Source organism: Streptopelia decaocto (assembly GCF_964273445.1).
Source record: "Streptopelia decaocto genome assembly, chromosome: 1".
NCBI lineage: Eukaryota > Metazoa > Chordata > Aves > Columbiformes > Columbidae > Streptopelia > Streptopelia decaocto.
The window spans coordinates 100,535,864-100,543,931 of NC_138663.1; positions in this window are offsets into that span (position 1 = coordinate 100,535,864).

Here is an 8,068-nt window from a genome sequence, read left to right on the forward strand (position 1 = left end):
TACTTTTTTTAAAAAAGTACTTGTTCAAAGAGAGACTTGAATTTGAATACAAAGGTTTAATGTGATTTTATAAAGCATGGTTGGGTCGATGACTTGGTTACAATCATTGCACATACACGGTTAACTTCCTAAGCTGCTTTTGGGTGGCGTTTCTGAGAATTAACATGCAGAAGCCCCCGTTCTGCAGGCGGGGGAGGGCAGTGGGATGGGGCCCTGGCCTCACTCTGTCCCTCGAGTGACACCCTCATGGCCCAGACCGTGGGGTTCAGAGAGATGAGGTTGCTCAGGCCAAGCGCAGCGATGGCCATGTGGCCGCCTGGCTACGTAGCCCATGTCTCGTGGTTGTTCCCACCATAGCTACTGTAGATAACTCAGCAGTGTCCATGGTGCCTGTTTCTTTTTCCTTTTTCAATATTGTCAGAACACCGCGTTTCCTCTGCCCACCTGCACGGAGGTAAGAAGCCGAAAATCAGTTGGCTGGCGAAGACTGTGTGAGAGAAGCTGCTGGTCCAGGGAGTTTTCTATACAGACCATCAGATGTGAAAGCAGCGTATGTGAAAAGCTAAGAAAATTGACCTTTCTTCCCTTCCCCAAGACCCTAGAGACTGGAAGATCCTCAAAAATACTGTAGTAGGTTGTTATCAGCCAAGGGCAGCTAGGAAGGAAGGCAGAAGATGTAGCTGCAGAGGCTAATCTTAGCCTAGCGCGCTGCTTGCTCCAGGAGGTGGGCAACGGGGATAGAGGGACTTTTCCATGCTGGACTTAAGGTGGATGTCTAAGCCCAGACCTGCCGAACTGCCCACAGGGAAGCTCTTGCTTTCCCCCTCTGCTGTGGCAGCATCCCCTGGACTAGTGATGCCGTTCTGTGGGCTATTGATGCTGTTCTGCAGCTGCCTGCACCAGAACCACATGCAGCAACAGGCCAGCAAACTTGAGACTGGTTTTTTTCGTAACAATATTTTTTGACAATTCTGTTTCTAGTTCTTTCTAACAGAAGAGAAATCGAAGAAGCTAAGTGACCAAACAGGACGGTGAAACCATCGAGAGGCTGACTGGATTTTTGTCATTGCTGGCTGTCTGGAACTGGCCTTGAAATGAAAATAAAAAACTGCTCGACTCTGTGGGTTAGAAGGATACTGAATCTTTTATGTAGAAAACACTGGGTCCCTTATGGGGCACTAAAGGGCCTGATTTACAGGGTTATACACACATTAACCCCATGCTACATCTTAGAAATTTCCTTTTAATTTGTTTAATAAAAAAAAAAGAAAAAATAGATAATTTTAGAGCCAAGTGAAGTGCACTTTGTCAAATGTAAGGGTCTGCTTTGTTTTTGGGTTTCTTTTTTCTTTTTCCCTTTTTAATTTTTCCTCCTTTTTTTTCCCTCCTTTTGCCTTTTTAAAAGATGTGGTTCTTTGTCAGTTGCAGAAATGTTCTTTCAGCCACTCACTGAAATTCTGAATTCTGGCTTCTGCAGTTTTTATTGTCTGTGTCAGACTTGCAGCCAGACTTGGTTCTCATTTCAGCATTTCCCAGGTTCTGTTGAAACAACATCAACCCTTATTTTGTTTCTCCCCCACCCACACTTTCTTCAAATTCACCTTGTGTATTGTAGCTCATTTGTTTTAAGGAGAGAATCAACAGATCATATTCAGTGTCTTGAATAAATTGCTATATTTTGATATTAGAGAATTCTGTGCGTGTTGTTCCTTATTCTTTCCTGGCTGTTTTGCATCCAGCTTAAGAGCTGGGCTTGGGTGACTTAAGTTGTAACATGCTGTCATGATCTGAAGGTGTATAAATATTATGACTCTGTGTTCATAGGATTTTGTAATACACAAGGCCATAGAGGCTTTATCCTCTAATTTGTATTGCAGATTACCTGGGGAGATTCCAATTGGACACAAGAGGTGAATTTTTCACAGTGAGAGCAGTTAGCCATTGGAATGATCTCCCCAGGGAAGTGGTGGATTCCCCAGCATCAGACACTTTTAAGATTCAGCTGGACAGGGTGCTGGGCCAGCTCATCTAGACTGTGCTTTTGCCAAGAAAGATTGGACCAGATGATCCTTGTGGCCCCTTCCAACCTGGTACTCTATGATTCTATAAAATACCACAAAAATCACCACTAGCAAGTATACCTGTGATTAAGAAAGCAAATATATAGGCATATCAAGCTATTACAAAGTATTATCAGTAAGCAATCGTACAGCCACAATCAGTAATGTAGCAGAGGTTAATTATGGCAGCAATAAATTATAGCAGCAAAGTATATATATAACATTACAGGTTATGACAAAGTTACTGCTAATGAAGCAAACTTATCAGTACAACAGATACAACAGATGACTTACATGTGTGTACATGGCAGCAAGTGCATTTCACAAGGGGACAAACCATCCCAGAGTGGAGGACAACCTGATCGCAGAGAGGAACCCAACCATCCCAGAGGTGCGAGGACAAACCAAACCGGCCCCAGATATGGGCTCAGGGCGGGGAACAATAAAACAACAGGCAGAGTCTCCCTTTGATGATTTGTGTCACAGAGTTTTGAGTCAGCCAGGCAGCCCCAGCAAAGGTTCGAGGTCTTGTAGAAAGTTCACCCAGACCTTTTTAAGAAAGGGAAAGTACATGCAGCATGGGAAGTTCTTACAGACAGCGGCTCTACTTTGGATAAAAATTAAAAGTTGTTTTTTATATCAGAAACACATAAGAGGCTGTAGGACACCAGAACTTCTAGCAGCTGATAGGTGCTGTTCTGTTTTTTTACCTGGGACAGCCAATACATGATGTACATGACGATTTTTATTCTCTGAACAATTTTTATTTTGGGGCGCTTTTCCCATTCTTGCAGATAGAACAGCCCATGGCAGTTACCATTTCTTGCTTTCTGATGATATTTTCCGCTTTTTCCAATATATTTTTCACTTTTCAGGCAATAAGTTGCCGTCACAGCTCCTTGGTTTTGCACTTACTGAGGGTACCACAGGCTGTCTCCCCAGCTTCAAGGTGCCCAGCTGCGCTTCCAAGAGGCTGGCTGTGCTTCTCAGGGATGCTTCTGCTGCCTGGGCTCGCAGCTCCCAGGCTGGCATGCATTTTCTCCATCAGTTTTTCAGCAGACATCATCTTCTGCTCAGTGTTTTTCCCTTCTAACCAAGCCACCTTTATGGCTGCTCACATCACGTGTGTATTGTTCAGATTTTTTTTCTGCCGATGATGCATTTATTGGAAATTCCTCATTTTAAAAAGAGAAAAAAAAATTAAGGACCAGGCATTAACTTCTACAGCTGGAAAGGAACGAATCTGAGACTGGTCAAGGTACTTTTTAAAAAGTTCACTCAAAAGTTTCTCCAGATAAAATAAATTTGACTCTAGGCAGATCAAGATAAGCTGTTGATTTTTCTTTAAGCCGTGAAGGCCTTAAATTCAACCTCATTTAAGCAGTTGGAGGTTTCTGAAGAACTGGAGAATATGCCAGCTTGTGCGATAGGTTTTTAGTTCTCTTTCTGTTTAGGGCATCGTTAGAGGTTTCCAGAAAAAGGGGTGCCCTGTCCCCCAGCAACTGCACTGGCACAGGAAAGGGGGGTTCCCGGCCGGCAGGAGCTCCCGTGGGCACCATCTCCCAGCTCCTCACTCCCCATGGGGCTCACGGCACTGACACCTCGAAGGGTACAGCGGGGGGTGGTTTAGCTTTAATGGGGTGAATGGTGTGTGGGTTTTCACTGGGTTTTATTCCATTAAATGGTACCCGTGGTATTTAGTGGGGGATTCAACGTGAAACGTGGGATTTTTGCTTTCTGACGTCTCACACCGACCGTTCACCTAAGCTAAGCCTGAAAGATTGTGAAAAGCCTTCAAAAGGAATTAGTGCTCAGATGAAACACATGTCGCATCATCTAGTTTTTAGGTATTTAAGGACCTAGAGCCTTAAGTTAGGATTGATAAAGAACATTCAGGAAGAGTCAAGTGCTAGAAAAGCCAGTATGCTGATGATCAGCACTTAACCACTTCATCAAATACTCACAAAAAGAGAAAGTAAAGCCTTTTCATGCCACTTGTCTCAGTTTGTGCTCTGAAATGGGCACGTCATTAATGTACAATTACTCCCCTGTAACTGTACAAGTTGAAAGCAGCAGGACAAATACATTTGTTCAGCTCTCATGAGACCAGGAACCAAAATAAATCAAAATAAAGAACGTGAGAGCTAAGGAGGCAGCCACAGGGGGGGCAGACCTTCATAGGCAGCACTATATAGAAGCTCTTGTTGGACCTGCTTCTTAACGCCATGCGATGGGCCTATTTTTAGTCACGACATTGCCAGGCAGGTTTCAAGAAAATACATGACTGCCAAACTAAAACTGTAGTTTAGTTTACCTTTATTTATCCCATAAATATTTACTTAGCCTGTAAAGTATTTGACAACTGCCGCTGGAAGCACTGAGCAGTCCTAAACACTTGCTTCTCACTTCTGTCAGCGTGCGATATAATAAAAGGGTATTTATTACATCTCTTCTGGGAAGATGCAATATTGCAGTGTCTCACTCAAAACCACTTACTTCCCTGCCATCTTTCTGTGTATCATTTCCCATCACGGGAAGGATCAGCTTCGTCTGTTAAGAGCACATGATCCAAGAAGTAATTTTTAAAGCTTTGAAGTCTCTTAAGTGAAGAAATGACTCACTTGGCAAGGCATTTGTCATTCTTGCTGACTCCTTTCCCAACAGGAAGGAAGATCTTTGCTTCCTTAGAGATAGTTTTTTTCTATTTCCTTTTGAATATATTCATAAATCCAAAAGAATACAAACCCTAGTGACCACAGGAAAGCAGCTATATCCTCTTGTCCTGCTGCGAGGTCTATCATCTTCTGCCTTCACAGAAGAAGCCTTGACTCCACCATGGAGATCAGGGGTGTCAAACTCATGTTCACCGGGGGCCGCATCAGCCTGGCGGTTGCCTTCAAAGGGCTGAATGTCATTTTAGGACTGTATTAATATAGGAATAGTTACATTTATACAGTCCTAAAATGACATTCAGCCCTTTGAAGGCAACCGCCAGGCTGATGCGGCCCCCGGTGAACATGAGTTTGACACCCCTGATGTAAATCATTAGTATCTATGTCAATACAAAGATCAAGAAAGCACCATCTCTTTCCAAATCCTTCCCAGTAAATACTGGGATAAACTTGGCATCCTCGTCCTTTGCAAGTGTAATTCAGCACAGTAAGAAATGCACAACACCAGGACAGGATTTAGTTGCAGAGCGCTGCCATTCTGCAGCTCCAAAACTCAAAATTATCTCACTAAGCTTCTGAGAACGAGTGGTGTCACGTGAGCATCATGTCCCTACGTGCTCTGTGGCAGCTCCTGAAAAACTCTGAATATTTTCTTTGAAGGCAAGAGAGAAAGGTCAAACCTCAGAAGGGTTTTTGAGACTTTCTGCAGTCCTGACAGCTGCGGTGTCCTGAAAGACATGTTGAGTCCCTACACAGAATATCATCAGTGAGGACACTTGGGGTGGATCACAGACTCCTGAGTATAACAGATATCTGATGGGAAAAGGCCACAGTGTGATGTTGCCACCTCTCAAGTCCTGGACTTAAAGCTGCTTCTTAGCTTCTTTCCCAGACACCAGTTTGGAGAGAATCATGAGAAATGCCTGCGCAATAAAGCAACCTTGTCTACTCATCCACCCACTTGCCTCCTTCATGTAGGATGACAGCGATGGGGAGCCTGTGGTTCCGTCAGCTCACACAGACACCCTTTTTTTTTAATATCCACATTAAAGCTCCAAATCTCATGACTTGATCACGGAATGCAGGTCAAAGCAATTAAATAAGTAAACAAATGAATAAATAAATAGATAGTGAAACCTTTGTAATCTACTGACATTTAGAATGGCATTCCTACTTGGGCCTGCTTCAGTAGAGAGACATTGCTGAAGACTGGAGTTAGACCTGTAAAAATCTTTTTACAGCCAAGAAACATCGGCTTGTGACACAGAAAATCCCAGATCAGGTAGGCAGAATGGTTAAAAAATGAGTCTGCAAAATATCCATAGATTCTGGTGTATTTCTCCACATGCAAATTTGGAAACTGAAGTTGGTATGGAAATAAACACCATTTCTCCTCACTGCAGAAGTTCCACCAGCCCTCCTGAGACTGGTGAAGCTCACAGAAGATCAGCTGCATGTGGCATTGCAGATTCCTTACAACAACAAAATTCTATCAGCACAAACCAGCACATTTCTGCCTGTTTTCTTCTTTCTGCAGTGTCAATGAAGCGAGCAGAAATTATCAGCACTCAGGTAGGGAGAGAGGGACTAGTCTATGTGCAAGCCAACAACGTGTCCCACAGCTTTCCCCACCAAACCTTACACAAAATTTACTTAAAACAAACTAACAAAACCAAAACAAACAAAAACCAAAACAAAACAAAACAAACAACCCAAGCACAATAACCCTGATCTATTTCTCAAGCCAAACCTATTCCAGTAGCACCTCCAGCAGAGAAGAAATAATTTCATCTTATCAGGTCTTATCACTTGGTCACTCCTTTCCACATTCTGACCTACAAAAGCTCTGGTGCTCATGCCTTCTTCAGTGGAAAGGTGACCTGATGGGTTCCCAAACTGAAATTCATTTAAGAGAATGAAGAACAACTTGCTTTCTGCTCTACTGTTTTGACCTAATTCATTAATACTGTCTTTCTCCTTGCTGTGCCCTGTATGTTTTGGGCTGGAGAAAGTATTATTGCCCAGCAAGAGCTGCATGTCTGGATTCTTTTCTAAGATGGACTTCCCCTTTGGACTTACTTCTCCCAAGCAAATATCCTACAGTAGCCTCTTGGAGGCCCCTGTAATAGATTATTGCTTGAGTTGGCTGAAGTAAACTAAAACCAACCAAAGACCCCAACTGTCATTGGAAAATGGCCCTGGAAAAAAAACTCTGAGAAGAAAAAGCAATGGCAGTTGTTGCTGGAATTTTTGATGGTGTTTTTGAAGGATATTTGGGGGCAGTAACGAACTGCATGTTGAAATTTTATTTCAGTGAAAATTTAGGTTTTGGTAAACAGATTTGTTTATCATTTCAGTACTATCTTCAGGGGATCTTCCTGGGGTTTTTTTCGTGGTTTTGGTTTTGTCTTTTTTTAATAAAAGGCATTAACATCTCGGTGGGGAACCACCAAAAAGTTCTAAAACGAAATAAAAAATTTATATTTTACCCATTCTCAGAAGCGATGAAGCTACAGTGTTACAACCTGAGGATTACTTATATGTGAGGACAGTCTGGGAGAGATGGGCTTGTTCAGCCTGGAGAAGAGAAGGCTCCGGGGAGACCTTATTGCGGCCTTTCAGTACTTAAAAGGGGGTTATAAGAAAGATGAGGACAGAATTTTTATCAGGGCCTGTTGAGACAGAACCAGGGCTAATGGTTTTAAACTAAAGGAGGGGAGATTCAGGCCAGACATGAGGAAGAAATTTTTTACAATGAGGGTGGTGAGACACTGGCCCAGGTTGCCCAGAGAGGTGGTTGATGCCCCATCCCTGGAGACATTCCAGGCCAGGCTGGCCCAGTGAAGACTCGATTTCAGGAGCATGGTGGAGGGGCACCAAGAGGTAGAGGAGGGACTGGTGTAGCAGCAGGGGCAGCAGCAGCATGGGCACTTGCATATCCCACCACCCCGCTCCCCATAAAACGCATCGAGAAGAGAGGAACTATTATCAAGTCCTTACAACTGCCTTTGTGTCTTCAGTTCACCCACTCGTGCCTTTCACAGGTTTCCAGTTATTCAACATCAGACTCGTTACCATTTATGTCCTAGAGCTCACTAGCGTCAGAACCCAGCAAAAAAGGAGAAAGGCCTCTATTACATTTACAGATACTAATTTTAAAAGTCCTTTGTCTTTAGCAAAATGTATTTTGGTAATGTAGATGAGATTTTCTTTTTCCATTTTAAATTCAGACAGTATGTTGAAGGAATCTGGGTCTACCGGCTTTCAGACTATAAAACCCCTGGGAAATAAGGAACAAGGCTCCTTATCTCGCCCTCGCCATGCTGCTCTGGGTGT